The 21,401-nt window shown below is 53.2% G+C and overlaps 1 protein-coding gene across 2 annotated transcripts in view; it reads right to left on the bottom strand.

The window, feature by feature from the left end:
* The window catches only part of bark (C-type lectin domain-containing protein bark beetle), a 116,542-nt gene that overhangs the window by 93,211 nt on the left and 1,930 nt on the right, over positions 1 to 21,401 (bottom strand). The gene's annotated exons all lie outside the window — the stretch shown is intronic.

The raw sequence follows: 21,401 nt of genomic DNA, 5'->3' as shown, positions 1-21,401 counted from the left end.
ACGACAAAAACAAAGTATCCCGTTACACGGAGAAAACGCGGTCCTGGAAGAATGCCCCTCAACGCCACTCGACTGTGACAGGCGCGTCCATAAATTGTAAGGCCGCGGCTCCACCCCAGGGGGGCCCGGAGCTGAAGAGGCTTGCGCGCCGACCCCAACCGGGAAAAAGGCTGCTGCCAAGCGTCGAGTCGCCGACCATGAGAGGGAAAGGGGGAAGCCAGCGGCCAAGCGTCGAGTGCTCGGCCCAACGGGAGAAGCTCACTGTATTCCGTCCACTTCGGACGTACGATGTATTTCAGTTCAGAATATAATCCTGTTTTGTTCTCCTGAAAGAATTTGTTTCTTCACTGTTGTCAAATAATAGCGAACCCGTATAGTTTAAAAGTTATCCCACATAATGGTGCCGAAACCCGGGAAATCATCGTTTCTTGTGACTTCATCATCGTGAGTCCGTTGGCGACGTAACGGCTGCCCTTTCGGACGTAAAGGTCTCAAGGAAGATAACGGTGAGGTGAACAACAATGGAAAAGCTGAACGTGAAAAGGAGAGCACGACGTGGACAGAATACGGTCCTGATCAAGGAGGTTGCAGCAGCGGTACAGAGTCGGGATGCCAGCGTCGAGACCCTGACGACTTTGCTGTATCGGCTGGAGTGCAACAACAACGAGCTGCGTCGAATCAACGACGAGCTAGAGGCTTCTCTGCCAGAAGACACGTTCGAGTCGGAGTGCATCGAGGTCATCCAGTACGACGACAGAGCGATCCACGCCATTGGACAGCTGAAAGCGAGAATAGTTGCAGTGGAGGCGGGAACAGTTCCGTCGCGCGACGTGGTCCCCGCACAAGCGACTCTACCAGCGCCACCACAAACCGGGATCAAGCTCACAAAGCTGAAATTGGAGACTTTTAACGGTGAGCTGTCAAACTGGCAACCCTTTTGGGAGTGTTATAAGAACGCTGTGCATGAAAATGAGGGCCTCTCCAAAGCAGAAAAAATGCACTATTTGAGAACGCTGCTATCCGGACCCGCCTCGGCAGCTATCAAGGGACTCCAGGCTACCGAAGCATGCTATAACGATGCAGTAGAAATACTCGCAAGAAGGTTCGGAAACAAGAGCAGAATTGAGCAGGAGCATCTTTCAAGATTAAGGACATTGCCAGCTGTTTCATCGTCAAGCGACGCACGGGGGCTCCGCCGTCTGCATGACCACGTACAGGCTCACGTTAGCGGGCTTAAAGGATTAGGAATTAACCCGTCAACATACGCTGCGATGTTGACGGAGATAATTTTGTCCGCTTTACCGAGAGACTTGGTAGTCGAATTTCATCGTCAGGATAACCGAGCGACGAGAAAAAAGGCCGAGCTTGAGTCGACTCCTGGAGCTGCAGTGGCTGATTCAGACAAAAGCGAGGAAAGGCTTAAAGAAGTACTGGAATTCCTACTATTGGAAACATAAAGTAGAGAGAGATGCCAGGAAGGTGCCAGTATTGTACACGAGAGTCACAAGCCAAGGCGCAGTGCCCAAGACGGCTTCAAAACCAGCGCAAGGCACCCCCCGACGACGGCAAGTGCTGCGGTGCTGCATGCTAATTCCGCCAGTGCAGAAAAATGTTTCTTTTGTGAATCTCAAGAGCATAAAACGGAAGACTGCCAGTCAGCCCTCCCTATCGAAGAGAAAATAAATAGTTTAGCAAAGGCAAGGCGTTGTTTTCGCTGCACAAAGTGGGGTCACCAGGCGAAAGACTGTAGACGACAGACCAGTTGCATACGCTGTAAAAAACGGCATGCGTCATCAGTCTGCAATCCCAACTGGAAAGCGGGGAGCAACAATGCGACAAAAGAAGAGCTATCCAGGGCCTCTGCTGCCACTACAGCCAACGTCCAGGCAGCAATTGGTAATGAAGAGAACAAAGAAGTAGCTCTGCAGACGTTCCGCGCATGGGCTGTTGGGGACAGTGTGCATGGCTACATACGCGGAGTGCTGGATGGAGGTAGTCAGCGAACCTTTACAAGAGAAGACGTCTCACGAACGCTGAGATTGAGAGTCTTGGGAGAGAAGGACTTCCAACTGAACACATTCGGCTGCGCTAGTACAGGTGTGCGAAAATGCAGAGTTGTCGAGGTTGTTCTACGGGGGCAGTACGATCAAAAAGAAACAAAGGTAGACGCTGTCGAAGTGCCATTTATATGCAGCGATGTTCTACAAGTCCCTGTGGAGCACAGTTTCGTGCAAGAAATGGAAAAGAGCGGAGCATTAATCGCAGACAAATTTCTGTGGACCGGCATGCCAGTAGTACCTGGCATCGGAATTCTGATTGGCTCAGACCACCCGTGGAAGTTTGTGACAGGAGAAGTTTGCCGTCACAAAGAGGACTGTGGGTTAACCGCAGTCAATACCACATTAGGGTGGACATTCCAAGGTCCTTACAACATCACCAGCGCACTCGCTTTGGCAACCAACGTGTATGTGCTGAAAATTGGGATCGAAGCCACGGACGAAACGACTCTTCGAAAATTCTGGGAATTGGACGCCATTGGAATTAACGACAAGCCAGACAAACAAACATGTGAACCTTCCGTCCTCATTATTGAGCGGAAAAGTGACCGCTACGAGGTTGCGCTGCCATGGAAAGACGAAAGCGCCGAGCTGGCGAATAATAGAAGCATGGCAGTGCACCGACTAAGCAGCTTGACAAAACGACTTAGTCGCAACAAAGAAACGATGGAAGAGTACGACTCGGCAATTAGAGGCTACATGGAAGCAGGACATGCGGAAAGAGTTCCTAAGGGAGCGAAGACCACCCACGTCTACATTACTCGTCGCTTCAAATACCGGCTGTCTATCAACTTGTTTTGGAAGCGATGGCGAAGAGAGTACTTGCTGCATCTACAGTCAGCTCACACATCGGCAGCAAGTCCGGCCAACACTCTGCAAGTGGACGACATCGTCATTGTCCATGAGGATAATGCACCAAACATATGGGGCGCACAGCTCGCGTCGTGGAACTAATTAAAAGGGCGAGATGGCCACGTGCGTTCTGGCGAAATAAAGATGCCATCCGGAATGAAGTTACGGCGACCAGTGCAGCTTCTCTACCCTCTAGAGACTAAAGTAAAATGAGTATACTCATTTGGGGGGGAGGATGTAGTGGAACCGGACGAGAAAACCAGGCGCAGCTACGGTAGCATGTCCGTGTTTGCAGCCAAACTGCAGCCTTCCGAGAAGGCGCGGAGCCGAAGTGGGGCCTCGACGACAAAAACAAAGTATCCCGTTACACGGAGAAAACGCGGTCCTGGAAGAATGCCCCTCAACGCCACTCGACTGTGACAGGCGCGTCCATAAATTGTAAGGCCGCGGCTCCACCCCAGGGGGGCCCGGAGCTGAAGAGGCTTGCGCGCCGACCCCAACCGGGAAAAAGGCTGCTGCCAAGCGTCGAGTCGCCGACATGAGAGGGAAAGGGGGAAGCCAGCGGCCAAGCGTCGAGTGCTCGGCCCAACGGGAGAAGCTCACTGTATTCCGTCCACTTCGGACGTACGATGTATTTCAGTTCAGAATATAATCCTGTTTTGTTCTCCTAAAAGAATTTGTTTCTTCACTGTTGTCAAATAATAGCGAACCCGTATAGTTTAAAAGTTATCCCACAATCATCGCATCGTACCTCCCCCACCCCGCTCGCTTATGCAACACCGTCCCCGAGGTTTTTTATGCGTTACTGCAAACAAACGATGTTTCTCCAGACAATGTCGCTGTACTATATTGTGATTTAATCCTAATCAAATCAGGCAGTTCAGTCGGAGTATTTTTTTTTTTTACTGCGAAAACAGTGCTACTGTCGTGAAAGTTCTCCGAAAACTACTATACATAAAATAATCCATCTTTGTGTCTACAGCGAAATACTTAAACAAGCTTCCAGAACATGCAGTTATTGCCAGATGCGTAGAAGTGTCTTCTTGTGGTGTTTTAGAAACGATGAATTCTATAGTACATAATCCGCTCTGGTTTTACCATTTGTCTTAGATGAACATGAAGACTTGTCCTACTGTTTCGGGCTTCGTTTTATCGCGATTTTGGTAAAGTTTCGTGTACTGCGAGGACATCTATTCAGTTTTCAAAATGTTTAAATTCACCGCTAACAGACCGTGTTTTGACTGTTTGTCTTTTAGTTTAACGCGTTCGCGCTTCTGTTGTCACATCACTCCTATCCTGGTGCTGACAGGACAGATAATCAGTCGAATAAAGAACAAATAAAAGGGATGGGGCGGTCAGCAGACCCTCCACGTCCCCGCCCGGGCGCGGCCACTGAGGGCCCAGCGCTCCACACGGGCCCCGGGGCGGCGCGGTTGGAGGAGCAGCGAGCGGAACCTTGGGCGCGTGCTCTGCCGGAAGCGTCTCGGGAAGCGCCGGCCGCGCGACCAGCCATGCGTGGCACGCTCGAGCGTGTGAATGGGCACGCCGGATCGCGCCCAATGACGCCTCGCTGACCGGCATCTGCTGGCCGCCATGGGCTTGACAGACACAACAGCGCGAAGCTCATCTCTGCCGACCCATCCATTATCCGCCGGACAAATGTCGCCCATGCATAAGCGAATGAGCAGGCTATGTGTGTGCGTGTATATACACGTATATCGTTAGGGAAAACAAAAGCGTGGAAACGGATCGGGCCCTCTCTGTTCGAGCGTGAACCGCCGCGGATGCGACCAGGGCGTCTGCAGTCGAGATCTTCGCTGCAAGAACCTTGGCTAAATGCGAAAGAGACGCTCACAGAAACATGCAGCTGATTGTGTGCAGCTAATTAAGCACTGCTGCGGCCATTATGGTCAGCCAAGTGCACATAGGGTATACCGCTAGTGACGGAATTTCCTAGCTGACGTATACCGGCGTCATCTATTACTTCTCTCAACGCCCAGGCGGCACATATCTTATGGATTTTTAGGGCTCGTTCATGGCGTGATCGGCCACATGGCGTGATCGGCCACATGGGGTGGCAACGCCAAACCACAGCAACACCCAGCCAGAGTCGCCATATCACGTAATCACAGAATCCCGCCTCGCCAAAGAATCGGATGTCGTCGCCCGGAGGTCGCGTGCTCCGCGACGGCCAAAGAAACGGAAAAAAGAGTCACTGCGTAGCCCCTGCGCTGGCTGCCCAATCACGGCGGCTATACAGCTTTGCCTGCGGCGTTTATAGCCAGCAGGAGCATTCGATGTCCTGCGAGATCATGGCACGGTCCCAAGCTGGAACCACCCTCGCTGTAAGCCGTACGGGTGGTCGAGCCGTGCACCTTGTAGACAGCTGAGCGCACGGCCAGCTTTATCAGCCTCGTCTCAGTTCACGTGCCCCCCCAAAAAACTAGAGCAACTCAGTATCCTCTGACATTCGCGCCAATGCGCGGTCACTGCCAACGCTGTCTGGCTAGATAGCGTCCAAAGGTCGCTGTCGGTCCACGCGTCGCGACGCACGCGCGAAGAGATGCGTTTTTTACGCGCCGATTTTCGACGAAGGGGTCGGCGCGCACAAGGTCTCCCTGGCGGCGGCGACCCGTCGCGCGCCGCCCACTACGGCTCGTTCGTTTTCGAGTGGCGAAGGAGACGCTTCGCCGCGGAACGGCAGCGAACAATGCACGCGAAACTGGAACACGTCCAGAGTCGGCGCCGTCCTAATGAGGAGAATTACCGTTCGCGCAAGACGCCGGCCCGCCTGCAGAACACGAGGGCTACGCGAGCCCGTCTTCCTGCCACGGTCGCGCGCTGACAGCGCGCCGTCCCAATTTGCGCGAGAGAGGCGGGCAGGCGAGTCCGAGAGCTCACCGAGCGAGGAAGGTCGTTCCTTTCCGTAATAGAGGTGAAGCCCCGTGCCGCCGCCACCAGGCATAACGGGAACCGCTGAGCGAGTCCCAAGCTGCATGCCCCTGCTTCCACTGACCGCCGACACGGCCGGAAACGCAGGCGCGCCGAGCCGAAATGAGCTCCCAGAAGGGCACCGCCGGGAAGGGCCGGAGACTCTCCAGCTTCGCGTACGTCTGGCCCCCGTTACAATCGTGTCAAGAGGCTCGAAGACGGGCTCCGGAGCACGCTATTGTCTATGCCGGGCTCGAGGGATGCTTTTCTGATGCGGCACTCGTCCCACGCGGCACAGAACTCTCAGTAGAGAACTGCACCGAACCGAGGATCGCCTGCAATGTGTCTCGTGACACTTCCAAAATGCACTGTTGATGCCCGGTCCCCTTTTAGAAGTGCTCTTCCCCCCGTGGTATGATGTACGCGGCGTCAAGGCTGCTGGATGGTATGGAGGCCTTTTCTTGTTTCTTTCTTTTTGAAAATAAAATGCGAAAGAAACATAGACTCCCATAGTGACTCTCGATATGGCGATCGACTGGTCAGGAACGTGGCCCGAGGGCCACGCATGCCGCATGCATTCGTCTTTGTTTCACGTGACGAATAAATGACTGCTTTAGGTAAGCACACAACCGCCGCTGTGGCTCAGTGGTTAAGGCGCTCGTCTACCGAGCCGGAGTACCCGGGTTCGAACCCGACCGCGGCGGCTGCGTTTCGACGCAGGTGATAAGCAAAAGAGCCAGTGTGCTGTGCGATGTCAGCTTTCGCTGACGAACCTCAGGTGGTCGAAGTATTCCGGAGTCCTCCGCTACGGCGCTTCTTTCTCTCTTCCTTGTTTCGCTCCTTTCCCTCACGACGCGGTTGAGGTATACATCGATAGCGAGGCAGACATTGCGCTTTCCCGATAACCAATAACTATTATTACAACTAGTAGTTAAACACCCTCAAGAAACAGTCACATAATTAGGTCCGGACAAGTCGAAGCGACGCATGGATGTATGGATGGAAGACAGGAGCGTCCCCTTTGAAACCGGGTGGCAGTTGCCATCATGCTCGGCTTTCTGCACACGCACTATTTGTGCAGCAGCGCCACATAGCGGCGAAGTTTTCCGATACGCGCAGCACGCGTTCATGTCATAACGTAATCGTAACACTACCGGACGCACGCCAGCACTTCAAGTTACGGTTACGACAAACTGCGCGCCACATCGCTCCCGACTCCGACTGAACCGCGGCAGCCGTTAGGTTTTGGGGAAACTGAAGTGCACAGAAGTTTGCATCGTTAGCGTGATGATGCCCGAGAAACCTTGCGTAACTTCGACACCTCTTCGTTGGCGCTATCGTATACCCACAGCTGAACACGAACTATGACAAGATGGCGGCTGAAATATGGCTGCTGCGAGCCACAGTAGCTGCGAGTGAGAAATTCTCCTTCAGCACCACGAATGCAGCGGTCTAATTTTAGCGTCCTGCAGTGTACGGCCAACGTGCGCTTTATTTCCGCTTGCACCGGCCGAGACTCGATAGCGAGAATGCCAGAAAAACAGACTCCGGCAGTGGTCAAATGCGCCGGCTGCCGGGTTTTAAGCATAGCTCGTTATGCGCCGGAGTCGTGCGTCCCGCGCAACTACCGCCAGTTCCGTCCTCCGAGTCTTGAGCGAAGTCGCGGCAAAGGCTGAGAGAGGGGGACAAAAAAAAAAAAAAGAACAGAAAAAGGAGAAACGCTGCCGCCGTACGCTTCGTGCATTCTGCGGCGTTCGCTAATCGCCGTCGCGCGGTTCGTCTCCGTGGGCCGAACAGAGCGAGCTCGGAGGAACGGCGCGGCGCTCTTCCTGTTCCCAATGAGAAAACGCGGCCAGCTGAATAGATAAGCGCGGGGGCGCCTCCATACGGCGCGGGCTGACCGGCGAGCCCGGCGCCACAATGCGCACCGCTGTTCCATCGCCTCCTCGGCAAACTCCTCAAAACGCCGCAACCCGGAAACGCTTTGCGGCAGAAAGGGCCGCGCAAGTGACGGCCACCGCGTTCATTGTGCGGCCGCCGCCGTCCTGGCCGGTCACGCCGCGGCGCTGGACTCATCCCCTCTTCAGAATGCCCGGCGATACACGACTCCTGTGTTTGGCATAGGGGCGACACCATCTTCCGTCGGCCCATCAGGCTTCATTTGGCACTGGGCAGCGGGGCGTCTGCTCGAAACTGTTCGCGCCCAAAGGTCACCAGCCCAAATGTGCGCGCCGTCGGCGTATCGGTCGCAGCGATTAGAATAACGGCCTCGAAATTTCGGCATACGAATAACGCGGGCCCAAGGGCACACGATAAACTATCGACACTGAGTGAAGCCATCTGTGGCGCCATATAATTCCCGAGTTGCTCCTTCCAAGTTTCAACGACAATCTCTGTTGCATCCAGCTCCTATAGGTACACAAAGACGTTATACAAGCGTGTTCCGCGCCGTCATATATGTGTATACGCACCTGCTAGCACTATAGTTAGGTTTATGCAGGGCGTCCCACGTAATGCAAACCAATGATAAGAAAAAGGAAAAACTGCTCCAATTTGATGGTAAAAAGGTATGGTATCAATGGTTGCGTGTAGATCAAGCGGTATTTCTCATTCAGCATAAATCTAATAAATTAGTTAGAACTAATTACGCAACTTTTCAACAGCCAGATACGAGCTTAAACCAGCAACTCCTGTGCCATCCAAAGAAACTACGAATGGGGACATTTTTGCAACTGCAGCCTATACACGCACCGCAATGATGGCCAAGCGGTAAAGCATCCTCCACATACGTGGGAGGCAGTGGGAGGCAAGAAGTTTGATTCCTAGTGGCGTCGGGAACGCACCGATTTCTTTGATGGGCACGTACAGTCTGTTGCAGGTTTACAGTACACTGCGCCATTGAAACGAACGGCTCAGTGGATTGTAAACTTTTGTAAAATACGGTACATGCGCTCCCTGACATGGTGGTGCTCGGTTTTCCCCATTTCTGCCCGAAACCTTCCGTGCCCCCCTCCCCCCTCTCCCATCCCCGCCCCCCAGAGTGTATAGATCTTCACGAAGCAGCCAGTGCTCCTGCTTGATCTCCTTTACCGCCAACAGCACTGCTTCACCATCATTAGTGCGACACGGCTCACGTTGCGTGGGACACCATGTACATGATTAAGTGAACAGTTGGCACAGATCCCCATCCGTAGTTCCGGTATATACGAAGTGAACTACGCTATTTTGGCGTTTTTTCTCTCTCTTTTCGGCGCCGTAAGCTCTGCGAGGGTTAATGAAAGTTGCGTGCCAACAGGGGCTGGCGGCCCGTGCCAGAAGCAGCAGTGGCAGCGGCGTGCCGGATCTGCGGTTGGCGACCGCACCAGGTGCAAGCGGATAGCGCCACTCATGCGTACGGACCCCCCGAGGCTCGCGCGTTACAGAGCTACGCAGCGCGTGGCTACGCGCGCGCTCCCTCAGCGGTGGCCGACGCCGCTCTTCCGCGGTCCGGGATACGGCGTTCAGCGGGATTTTTATGCGCGCGACCGAATCTAGCAGGCGTTGCCGAAAGGCGAAGGGAAGATTTCCTAACGGCCTCCAAATTATCCGGCTACTGAGTATCATCGTTTCTCGCCAGCACGAGAGTGATCAGCTGCCCATTATATCTCTGAAATCCGGTAACTTAAGTGCCCATTAACTTGGGGAATAAAACGGGGAGGCAGCTTAAAAATCCAGCCTCAGTAACGAGACGGTCTTGCTGTTACACTAGATTTAGAAAACGCTGAGCCACCTTGGCTTACCTATATCGACGGACTAAATGAGTTTACAGCTTCATTAATACCTTGACCACACATTTTATATGGGTAATTTGCTATTCATCTTTTCGTCTTGGGCCAGCAACGCGGCCACGACGCTGCTAAAACTAACAGCTATGCCCTGCTGCGTCTTGGTTTTAATCGTTTCTCATGCCCAACTTACCCTCACTCACAACATCAGCAGATGCCCAAACAAAATGCTTTCAAAACCCTCGAACTCGCCACGGCTGTCGACGCGAACGCGTATGCAAATGGGAGAGGTGCGCATGAAAGGCTTATGCGCAGATGGGGAGAAGACAGTGACGCGTGAAAAGTGCGCCGTGTGGCGAACAGAGTCACGAGGGGATGGAAAGGCCTCCAAATTTGTTTACAGCGTACGGACTCTCATGGGACACGGGAGGACCGGAAAACAGGCCTTCATCGGACGAGTATCTAACAGCAGGACAGCTAGACTATCGGACCTGCCCAACTGGCCTCAAACAGAAACGCTCGATAAACCTATAGCTCTGCATGCAGCAAGCTGCAGAGGTCAGGTTGTCCTGCGACCGTTTCGCAGAGAGCACTCCACAGTGTTACAACCTTCAGCAGCCGCCTTTATCCGCTTCGCGTTATGCCCCGACGACCTTTGTTTTAGTATAGCCGCGCACAGAAGGCATACAGCGAGAGGATGGCAAAGCAAGAAGGCAGCCTCACCACAGCGCACAACGCATGCTCAAAACCGTTCCCACCCACGCACACAGATGGCACTCTCATAACCTAATGGATGCGAAGAATTCGGACCACGCGGAACGCTCTCCCCGGCACGAACCCGGCATACGTTGCAACCGCTGCAGCGTTGGGGAGCAGCCGTCGCCGCTTCGCTCACAGGGGAGGGGGGACCGCGTGCCCCCGGCCGTGTTTGAACAGCGATAACGCACTTGGAAACGCGGCTCAGTTTCCCAGGGCTTTCGCGTACGCGCCTGTTATACGGGCCCCCGGCGAAGAATTCCCTCATCGACCTCTTGTCTGAGCAAACATACAGCACGGCTGGGCCACAGGCGCCGCATTCTTTTTACGGCGGGCCGTTGACTGAGCTTCGCAGCGCAGTGCCGTTTTGCAGGCGCGCCCTTCGTCACGAAAAACGATGCGAACCGCGTCGCTCTTTCGCACGAGCAACAATCTGATGGCCGGCTCAGTGGTCTCGGGGTTCTTGTTGACCACGGCGTGTACTCAATGCATATACTCTACGTCCGCCGCTCGGACGCAGCCTGCCGCGCATGCTGATGTCGAGTTAGCTTACACAACAACGCGCGCCACACACAATGAAGCCGAATTCCTCGAACGGGTCTTTTGTAAGCTGCCACGCAAACACACACGACGGCGTCGTTGCGTAAAAGTGTAGCGCGCGGTGTTCACTTCGACGATGCGTGGGCCGGTCAGCGCGGCCGTACTTGGCAGATGATAAAGCGCGCCATGCCCGGACGGCGCCGTTTCACGGCCCTTCGCTCGCGCGCGCACTGCAGTACGCGCGTGCAGCGCGGAGACAATACGCGGAACGGATGGGCGCCGCGCAACCGCGAACGAGCCGCAAAGTGAAACACCGGCATCATTTGCGAAGCGGTGGGGGTGGCGATCGAGTTGACCCGCCCGTTTCCCTCGAGCAACGACGTCCCACTTTCGCCACGGCGCTTGGAGAGCCGGTTACCGGCGAGACGAAGCACGGTTTGCACGCACAACCGGCCTCGGTTCCCGCCACGCCCAGCGGAGACCGCACACCAGAGTAGTGTAGTACGCGTCCCGTAATGCAGTTGCGCCAGTCAAGTTCTGAAACACACGCTGCACCCGCCGCAGTGTCGACTGTACTGAATACGGGTTTGCGGGCTTGACCCCGGCAGCGGCGGCAGCATTTCGATGGAATGCAAAGTGCGAAACCATCCGCGAACTGAGACTTGATAATTAACATAATCATCAGTCCACTTCATGTTCACTGCAAGACAAAGGCCTTCGGCATTCATATCCGATTAACTCTGTCCTGAGCTAGCTGCGGCCACCTTATGCCCGCAAACTTCCTAATCTAATCCGTACCCAATCCTCACTGCCGCCCATACGCTTGGTTTCTCATGGAATCCACTCCGTTACCCTATGGGATCATGAGCTATCTGAACCGAGACTTCGTTGCGGATAAAAAAAAAAAAAAAACTCGGTGTGACAGAAATTAATGCCGAGCCCTCCACCGCGATGTGCACCACCGCTGGTACGTATACTGTGGCTACAGCACGTAGAAATCAATAAGTGAGGCCGGCAGACTAAACGGTCCCTTGTGCATACCATGGTGCTTACAACGTAGCCGCAATATACCTAAACCACGCTTCACCAGTAACTGCAGCTGATAATGCTGACAAATTTCAGCGCAGTCGAATTCATTATTTTTCTCGGGCAAAGATCGTAGCGGCCCTGTCCCTCAACTAATTCGGCTTTTCTGAAGGGCAAGTCGCGCAGAACACCTTATGTCAGGCGTACGTCGTTGCAGGGTTCAGAGTATCTGCTCCTCACCGCAGGCAGGTGGTAGAACTCGGTCGCACGTAATAATATGTACAGCTCCTATAATTTCGTTAGAGGGGACCTCCTGTTAGGGTTGTGACGTGAGTAGGCGGACCACGTTGAGAAAACACCGCGGAGACAGGACGGAAGCTGACGCAACGTGAGCGATGTCCGAATAAGAGAGGCCCCTCTTCTGCAAGGGGGTTGTGCGGCGGTTCGTGAACTGGATACAACTCAAGAAAGCAGCGGCGAATGCCCCTCACAGGAGGCCCCCCAGTCAGTGGCGTCAACGTCGCGGTTGATCCCCTAGCATGATATCACCAGTGAATAGCCGGTGCCTCCGTGAGATGGAATTAATCGCGACGTCAGGACAATCGGCCAACGCCACTGGCTGGAGGGCCCCCTTCGAGGGACATTCGCCGCTTTTTTCTTGAGTCGAACCGGACTATAGATTACAGGCGTTGCTCCGCATCGAGTCTGCGGAATTAGGGTTATACAGCTTTCTCATCGTATTCCAACTTTCCGAGTGTTGCAACGATCCTCGAGAGGTGAGAGGCAGAGTGATGGGGAGCCTCCTTATCAGCGCGGGACAGCTGCCGGACTGTCAGATTCCCTTCCCATGTTTACACAGGCCCATTCAATCTGTATCTACAGTCGTGAGCAATATGAGAGAGAACAAACTTTTTGCACACAATCGAGAATTTCCTGCTTATTTCTCTGCTAAATTGAAGAATGACATTTCGATACTGCCAACAGGATAGTTAGACAACAGAAAGAAAGCTGTGCTTGTCACACATAATCATGAAGTAATCAATAAAAGAATGCTCAAACGTCATATTGCTAACTACTGTAATCTGTTCATGCTTTGCGGTTTGCCGCGTGTTGGTGTCGTAAGTTGACCGTTCTCAACGGCTGAGCAGCCATGGACCCTGACTAAGTTCGACGGTCTCGCGAGGTTTTTGGCGGTTTGCTCCGTGTCCAGCAATTCCATGTCCAGTAATTCGGCGAGTGCGGGGGTTGGGGAGCCCGCACAGGCCTTGACAAGGCTTCCGTTTCGCCCTACTTACTGCCGCTTTGCTGCTAGCATCGTGGAAACTGTCGTCTTGTTTCTTTTTTTTTTTTAGTCCCAATATAATCTATGTCGTGTCCGTGTGGAAACAAAAAATCTCATTACCTGCATATTTTTTACTCTCCATTCGCGTCCTATTATGTGTGAGTGAGTGAAAAACTTTACTGTAAAAAAACAATGATTGTTGTCTTACGATGGTTGGGCCATCAGTCCAGGGCCTCAACGACTTGTGCTGTTCGAACAACTGCTATACTGTAATCGTTGTACGGCTTCGAAAGCTCGAAGCCAATCCACGGAATTGAAGCAACGGACCTCTTTGGTTCATTTGCAGGCATAATCAGTGTGCGTAGGAGCCGCAGATGCCATCTATCCTTGATAAGCGTATCTAGAGCTCAACAAGCCTTCAATACAAGAAAGCCACTTCACCCTCGATGACCCTTTTCGCTCAACTAGGTGAAGATCTTGGATAAGAGCAAAGGCTGTACCAACGAGCGTAACCGCACAAAAGAATAAAATGCGGTAAAGTGGATGGAGTTCGTTGCCCTAAACTTGTGCGAGCACACGCGCGCAAATTTTCAAGTTAGATAGCCACGAAGGCGGCGTATACATGTGTGACTACAGAGGACGACGCATAATGAATACGTGATGGTTTTGCGGGCGTTCACTGTAGTCGAACAGGTTGCAGCTGGACCTTTCCGTCGCCCGAAGGCGGCTCAAGAGCGGCGAACACTGCTGTACGTGTACTACTTTGCTAGCAGGAACGAATAGTCACGTCCCGACTGAAGCCGGTAATGTTTCGATCTATTTTTCTGCCCTCACTTTCCACATACTTGCGGGACTGACGCGGCGACGCGTTCGCGTGCGCAGCCTTCGTGCAACAGGAAAGGCACGCGTTTCATCGACATGCTTAGGCACGCCCGCGAGGCGCAGCTAAAGGCTGGCGTGGCCATTGTTTCCATCCTGGGTGAGTATAGCCTCGGAGGCCCGATGTGGGCGCCGTCGTGCTGAGCTGGTGACGTTCACACTGCTCGCGTGCGCAGGCTGAATGAGAACATCTCTCTCGTTTTTCTGTCACCGGGAAAATTCTGGTCTCGTTTCGATCGAAGAGACAACGTACGCAGTCTATGGCTAGACGGTCCCACGCCGTCATCGGCTGGAGCGATCGAACAACCCAACTGGCGGATGAGTATAGTAGGAATGAGAATGAATGGACGAGGCGCGTGGGAGGGGGCCCGCGCGTGTTCCGCCACCTGCTGAGTCACTGCTCCATTGTGCGTGGTCGGCGCAGCACGCAAGGACATGCGACGAATGGAGGGAGGTGCGGTAAACTGGCGCTGACGCATAACGGCTGATGCCAACAGCTGGTCACACCAGGATGCAGGCAGGACAACTTCCTCAGCGGCAGCGCAAAAATCCCTAACTTGAATGTACGGGTGGATTAAAGAGATGGGATGTTTGCACGCTACTGCTAGACATGCGTGAAGAGGGGTTGCCTGATTCATCGAATGAAACTCCAAGAGTGATGCTGGCAGATACAGTTCATATCCGATGGCCGCGCGAACACTGTCTTGTACCAAGTTAATTAACCCCGTTAATACATCCGCGGCCCGACAGGTTAAGATGAGCTCCTGTACATACGTTCGAATCCTGATCGCGGGGTCTGGTTCAGATTGGTGCTGAATGCGGATGTGGACACCGCCATCGTATTCAATAACCGCCATTAGAAAATACAAATGGCACAGCGATCCAACTGCAGCTACGCTGAACATTGCGTGATAAGCGCGTGATGGGCGTCTAAACTCGTGCGAACAGGGATGCCCAATTAAATTTATTCCGAATTGTTTTTTGTTTGTTTGTTTGTTTGTTTGTTTGTTTACATAGACAAACACAAAAAGACGCAAGGAGCCGGACAAGAAGCTACTCGAAAGCCAGCTTCACAGCTGTCTTTACAAAACAGTACAGCAATTAAAGTGCGCGTATCGCGCTGAGCAGACTTTGCCTCGAGTAGTGTACTGGCTGGCCACTGGCAGAGCAGCTTCACCCGGGCACCCGCGGGAGCTGGCAGCGGCGGAAGGACAGCACTGCCACATCAGTGGCTTAATTTTCTACGTGCATGCACACGAAGCGAACACACAACAGGCGTCAGCAGCAATGAGCCGATGCACCTCGTGCGTCGATGAATTTGCCGCGGTGGTCAGAGCAATCCCCACGAAATGAGCACGACCAATACGTTTTCCATGGGGGCATCACGTAAACCTGCTTCCGAGTTGCGCTAGCCGAGAGGCACTAGAAAGCACACATGGAGGCTCTAATGGCTGCGCGGCGTAAGATGCCAAGGCAATAGATGTTTATTACGTATACGCGTCCCTGCGCCTATCGCGTGTGTGAAGAAACCCCGCAGGTTTCCTTTCTGCCTCGTAATCGTCACAGCGGGATGGACTCCGCGAAATGGATTCGAAGAACGGTAGATTGGGCGAGCCTCGTTCTCTGTCCTGGCTCTGAGGCGCTGCTGAAAAGTTATGAAGGAATGGATTTGACGGTCTATAGCCAGCGCCAATGCTGAGCGCTCCTTAGATGACGTCGAAGCTCCAAACGATCTCACAGAACCGTTCGAAGGCCCCAGCACGAGGTTCTCCTTGCGTGTGCACACACGCACGGCACCGGTTTGAAAACTGCTAAGACCAAGAGGCGCAGTGTTTTGCGTTCTGAAAGCTACGAGCAATACCCAAGTCCAACGCCTTCACTCTATGCGGACGGAACATGCTTTCTCCCTGGAGAAAGGTGAATCCTGGGAAGGTAGTTGTTTTCAACCCGTGCCATTTTGAAAGGGTCTCTGGCAGGGCAACTATACGCTGCCACTCAGTCACACTGCTAATGAACAAATAGAACATAGCCACGCTTTTACTTTTTGGAAATTCTGTAATCGTTCAGCTTGCAGAAAAGCAGTGCTTCATTGCGTATATTTCAGCAGTGGATGTAGCCGCGTGCATCACCTCCTGGGACGTGTTCTGTAACGTTTCCTTTCGTTTTCGTTTCAGTTGTCTGTAAAGTCAATCGTGACGAAAAAAAAAAGAACAGGAGGTGGGGAGGGGAACGACCAATCACAGGCACGGTCGGCAATCCGGCTACGTTCCGCCAATTCGTTGCACAACCAACGCGCAGTTTCTTTCCCGAGATAGAAGTGTAGCGCCTAAAAAGCTCGTCAGGCATGCCAAACTCGTCGCCGTGCTCCGTCATTCGTAGGCGCCAGTCCGCCAGTGCGGCACGGGCGTGGGGTGCATTTATGCATCACAGGCTTATTTCTGCCGCGACCAGCGTGACGACATCCCCCACGGCTTACGTCACCAAGAGCAGCGACCAATGGCAGAGGAACAAATGAAACTTTACTAAATACGGCGCCTGGGAAACCAGTAAACGCGAAAACGTTTTTTTTTTTTTTTAACGCGCCAATACCATGGCGAGCTGCTCCCGCTGGTTACACGGAGCTGAGGTAGCCACGACGCCACAGTGACGACAACAGTGAAGCACGAAGAAGCAGTAAGGAACGGAAGCAATAATAATAACAAACAAAAAATAAATTTACCACTGCACAAACGGAACAGAGAGAGGAACAAGGGCCGCGCTGCTTTCGTAGATGGGCCAGCAAGCACTATGTCACGGTATTATGAGCCATGCGCTAGGCCGCCGACTGACAGAGGCGATGAGGAATCGGAGTAACACACCAATGCAACGGAACCTCTCAAGAGCGGCGCCAGCGACGAGTAAAAAGCAGGGCAGAAAACCGTGGGAGGCTTACTGTTTTATATCCCGCCAAAAACGGCCACGCGTAGGCGAACAGTCAGTTCTGCTTATTAGCATTTTTTTTTTTTTTTTTTACGCAGCATAACCGGCGTGGAGGTCAGGGGTGAATCCGCATGCCCAAGGACTTTAGCTCGCTTTTGCTGGCTGTGTCATCTTGATTGGGTCTAAGCATGCATCTGCTCGCGCTTTTGTTTTCGAAACAGTAGTAGACATGTAAGAGTGCACCCTGCAATAAACTAAACTGTTACTTCGCCAATTATTGTCTTGTGCCCTCTCTTCCACTCACATCCTGTCTGCGTTTTCTGCAACAGCGAAACAATTCAATAATCCGTGGAAAACCGTTCAGCCAAGCTCGAGGCCCTACAAAAAAGAAATGCAGCGGCGATCGTACGATGTAATGCGACAAATCTGCGCAAGTTGCGTTGATTGTAGTACAGTCGCGGAAAAAATGTTTGCTGACTGGCGCAAAAGGAAAAAAAAAAAATCCGGTTTCGCCACGCTAGTTGGTGCACGTATAGGTGGACGAAGCGCGCGTATCTCCTTGTGCTTCTGTGCTTTTCACTGACATGCTTCGATTGACCACATAGAAATATTTCTTGGTTTCCCGCGAGATCGCATCCGGGAGAATTTTTTCCATGACTGTACTGACGGGGACAAAAGTCGCGAGGATGCGTGAGCCGTAACGGAAGTCTGTAGCTCCGTTATTACCCGGTGGATTGAGACCACAATTGTGGAGGCGAAAGTCTGACTCTCGTGCTGTAACATGCGTTGCCCGAATGAGGTGATCACTGAAAACCGTCTACCCGCCGGAGCGTGCCCCGGAGCTGCATCTTTCGGGCCCAGCGGGTACACCCGGAAGGTGGAGACTTCGCAGAGATTGCCACACAACAGGTTTTCGCCGAAAGAGGTCCGTACTGCTAATGCAGTAAAAAATAATAATAAACTATGCAGCCGAGTGAGCGGAGACAGCACAGCAGCGCACATCTTCTGAGCCCTGACTACGCAAACGCATAGCTCTGGAATTCCGAGGCCACCGCCTTCTTCGCGTCCGCAAAAGCGTCTATAGTGCTACGCAAGAGAAGTTTCCAAGACGAACAAAACCACTGAAGGTTCATATTCTTCCCATGCAAAGCGAGGGGGAGGTGTTCACTTAGTGAGGGCATACTGCCGAATCAACCGGTTGACCGTGCTTGACGAAGACAAAGATTTTCCCCGAAGTTTGCCCACTTCCCGAGACGGAGTTCTCAGCAGCGATGACAGCTTTGCAACGCCATACGGTACCTTAAGCGCTACAATCATGATGTTTTGAAGGTGCAACGTAAGACAAAATTATGAATGTGGAGAAATTATAAATGTGGAAAACGTGAGGCTGATATACAACCGCTAATTGTATAAGCAAGCACGTAACAGAGGTGTAGGAAGCAGCTGACAAGTACATTTTATGTTTGTCATATGGAATACGAAAGAAAAAAAAAAGGACCTGTAAAACGAAAATACAGAGCCGGCAGATTAGGAAACAATGGGGATGAAAATACCGCAAACAAGTGAACAAACTCCCCTCCAGTAAAGCGTCGAATATTTGACCTCCGACGCAATCGGGACGTTCGGTCTAGTTCAAGACACGAACTCCTCTCCGAAGGCGCACATGTACGCGTTGCGACCACCGCATCGACCCGTGGGTGCAGCGGTCCCGTTCAGAAGACAAGCCGCCGCACCGCGCTGCAGGCACGGATCACGGCCGGCCGCGATTCGGTCACGGGGCTTTTTCGTGGAAACGTTCGTAACGCCCCCGTCGTGACTGCGTACGGCATTGAACGCGCAGCGAAAAAAAAAAAAAAAACGCCGCCGGATGACCCACACACGAGCGCGGCGGCGTGCTCCCGCGTGCGCGCCACGTGGCCAGTCGGGGCAGCTCGGCAGAATCAGAAGCGACTCGATTAAGGCGTCTACGACACCTTTATGCATCGAGGAGCGCATAATCGCGAGCCGCCGCCACCACCTCCGGGATCCCAAGGCGCCCAGGAACGACGACCGCTTGTCGCGGCCGGACGTATTACATGGCGGCAGCAGCCCTGTGCCGTGACGCTTTCGTCTCCGCTATACGGCTGGAAAGAACGGGAAAACCCGAGACGCGACACTGATCAAGACGATCGTGAGTCAGTTCGTACGAGGCAACGCAGACATCCTTGCGACTATTCGCATACAACGCGCGCTCGAGCGTCCAGAACAACCACACAGCGTAGGCACACAAATCCGATGGGACCAGGAGAGTTGAGAGCTAACGCACCACCCGAGTTTCGCTTTTGTTTCAAAGCCACTCGGCTGACTACCGCCCAACCAGATACGAGCGCCGCGTTCACCGGGCCCACTTCGCGATTACCGAAGCGTGCAACGTTTATTCGAAAGTCCTCGCATGTGAGAGGCTGGCGCGAGCGGGGTGTTTTGGCTGCGCATTCCGCGCGCCAAAGTGGTTACAGCGGCTGAGGATGGGCGGCCACGTTGCAGAACCCTCTCTAGTCAAGCCTCTGGACTGCTTCCTGACTCGCGGAGCGTGGTGCACGGAACAGCGCAGTTATGCGGTGCAAGCGAAGCGGCTTCGCCTCCATGGCGAAGGTCGGCGGAGGCGGTGGCCTTGCGCCCTTCTGCCGTCGGGTTCCCTCGGGACCGATTCGCCGACGGCACCGCCTGCTACGCTTGTCGTGAAGAATTTCGAGAATGCTGGGAAAGAACTTTAAAACAAACTCAAAACTTCAAAGATCACTCACCTAAAGTGCCATAACGTGTATTTCGTGTTCATTTGCGCATTAAATGTGATGCCATCTGTTTAAGAACTCCGCCAAGGAGAAAGAAAAGACCAATTTCAGTAGAACCCGTATCTCATCTAGTGCACGCTGCGCTAAATGCCACCATTTTCAGCGCGATAAAGGTATCCACAGAGAAGTAACGTAAGACCTTGTCTCGCGTTTTCTCTCCGTCGCGATCACCTCTTTGTGGTACAACATGACGTCACTCAAAAAGACTATGAAACTAAATATACTAGCTTCATAGGGTGTTGACGACCCACACCAAAGAAGGACTCGCCCACACTCTGGCCATGTTGGACGACACGGTCACTGATGACACCTTCACTGGGAGAACGCGGGCGTTATTGGTTACGGCGTACGACGTCGGCGTCTTACATCGCGTAGAAATGCCCTCATACGGCTGTCGCTGCAAAAGTTTTCAGTGAGCAGCGCAAGTTAGAGCACCTTACAATTACACTGGAAAGGTTAGACTGCCCGTGGACGTGATTCGCTCAGTGGTTTGGTCACGTTAAATGTTAAATAACTGAGGTCTTACGAGTAAGGCACTGAATGTGAGTTACAGCTGACTGCGAAAACTGTACGGTACAACCGGCATGGACGTGGCGCGGGACGGTGCAAGAGTACGCACCTATATGCATGTGCGTTGCAGTTAGGGGACCCACCGTGCGCACTGTGCAATGAACTTGTCGGCTTGGCTGATGTGTGCACGTTGCAAGACGCGGGATCTTCCAGATGATTTCGGGGGCTATGGCCACGCTCTTCAGACATGAGGTTCCATAGCGCACACCGAGGAAGGGACACAACACGAGCGCTAACCCACTCGATTACCTACTAGCCGGAACCCTAACCCTTCTACGCACTTCAGGGCGACATTGCTGGCTCGCAGAGCACTGCGCGCCCCAAATCGTTCGCCTATTGACGCCTGGAGTGCGAGGTTTTTGAACAACGCCACCGCGTTCAGGAGCCTCGCTCAATTCAAAAGCGCGTGCCTCCCGAAGTCCTGTGACGGACGTGAGCGCGAACTCTGAGATATTTTCGAGCAGTCCAACAAACGAGAACGACAAACATGTTGCCTGTGAAAGTTCGCGGTCAAATCAAGAATGAAGTGGAACGGTATTAGGAATCATTAAAGGGTGCAAATGAGTGCGCAAGAAACGTTTCATGAGTGTAAACCTGCACCCGGAATTTCAAACTCAGCATACGCCAACGCCTTTAAAAAGCATGACGATCCCTTCACGGTCTTCCTTTTGGAGTCGTTCTGTTCTAAAATACCTGACACCATATTGTTGCAGGCAGCTGTAGCTAGGTAATGCTTGAAAAAAATTAAGCCAAAAGAATTCAGCGTGCTTGGGTCACGGTGGCTTGGGTTACAACAAAACACACCCGAAGCTCAAAGCACGCAGACGCTCGCCGCCTGGTCAGAGCGCACGTGAGGTCTCTGGACAGCGCAAGATGAGTGCCCAGCGAGACAAAGCAAGCGACCAGTCGCAGACGCGCCTGCACCGGAGCAGCCCTTGACAGGAGAGCAGTTGTTCGTGTTGTTTCGGGCATCGGCGTCGGCGACGTCAAGGGG

This window comes from Amblyomma mixtum, chromosome 3 (assembly GCF_055824585.1).
Source record: "Amblyomma mixtum isolate Tamu chromosome 3, ASM5582458v1, whole genome shotgun sequence".
NCBI classification, from domain to species: domain Eukaryota; kingdom Metazoa; phylum Arthropoda; class Arachnida; order Ixodida; family Ixodidae; genus Amblyomma; species Amblyomma mixtum.
The sequence above is the reverse complement of the archived record's forward strand: the minus strand, read 5'-3'. Positions and strand labels throughout refer to the sequence as shown.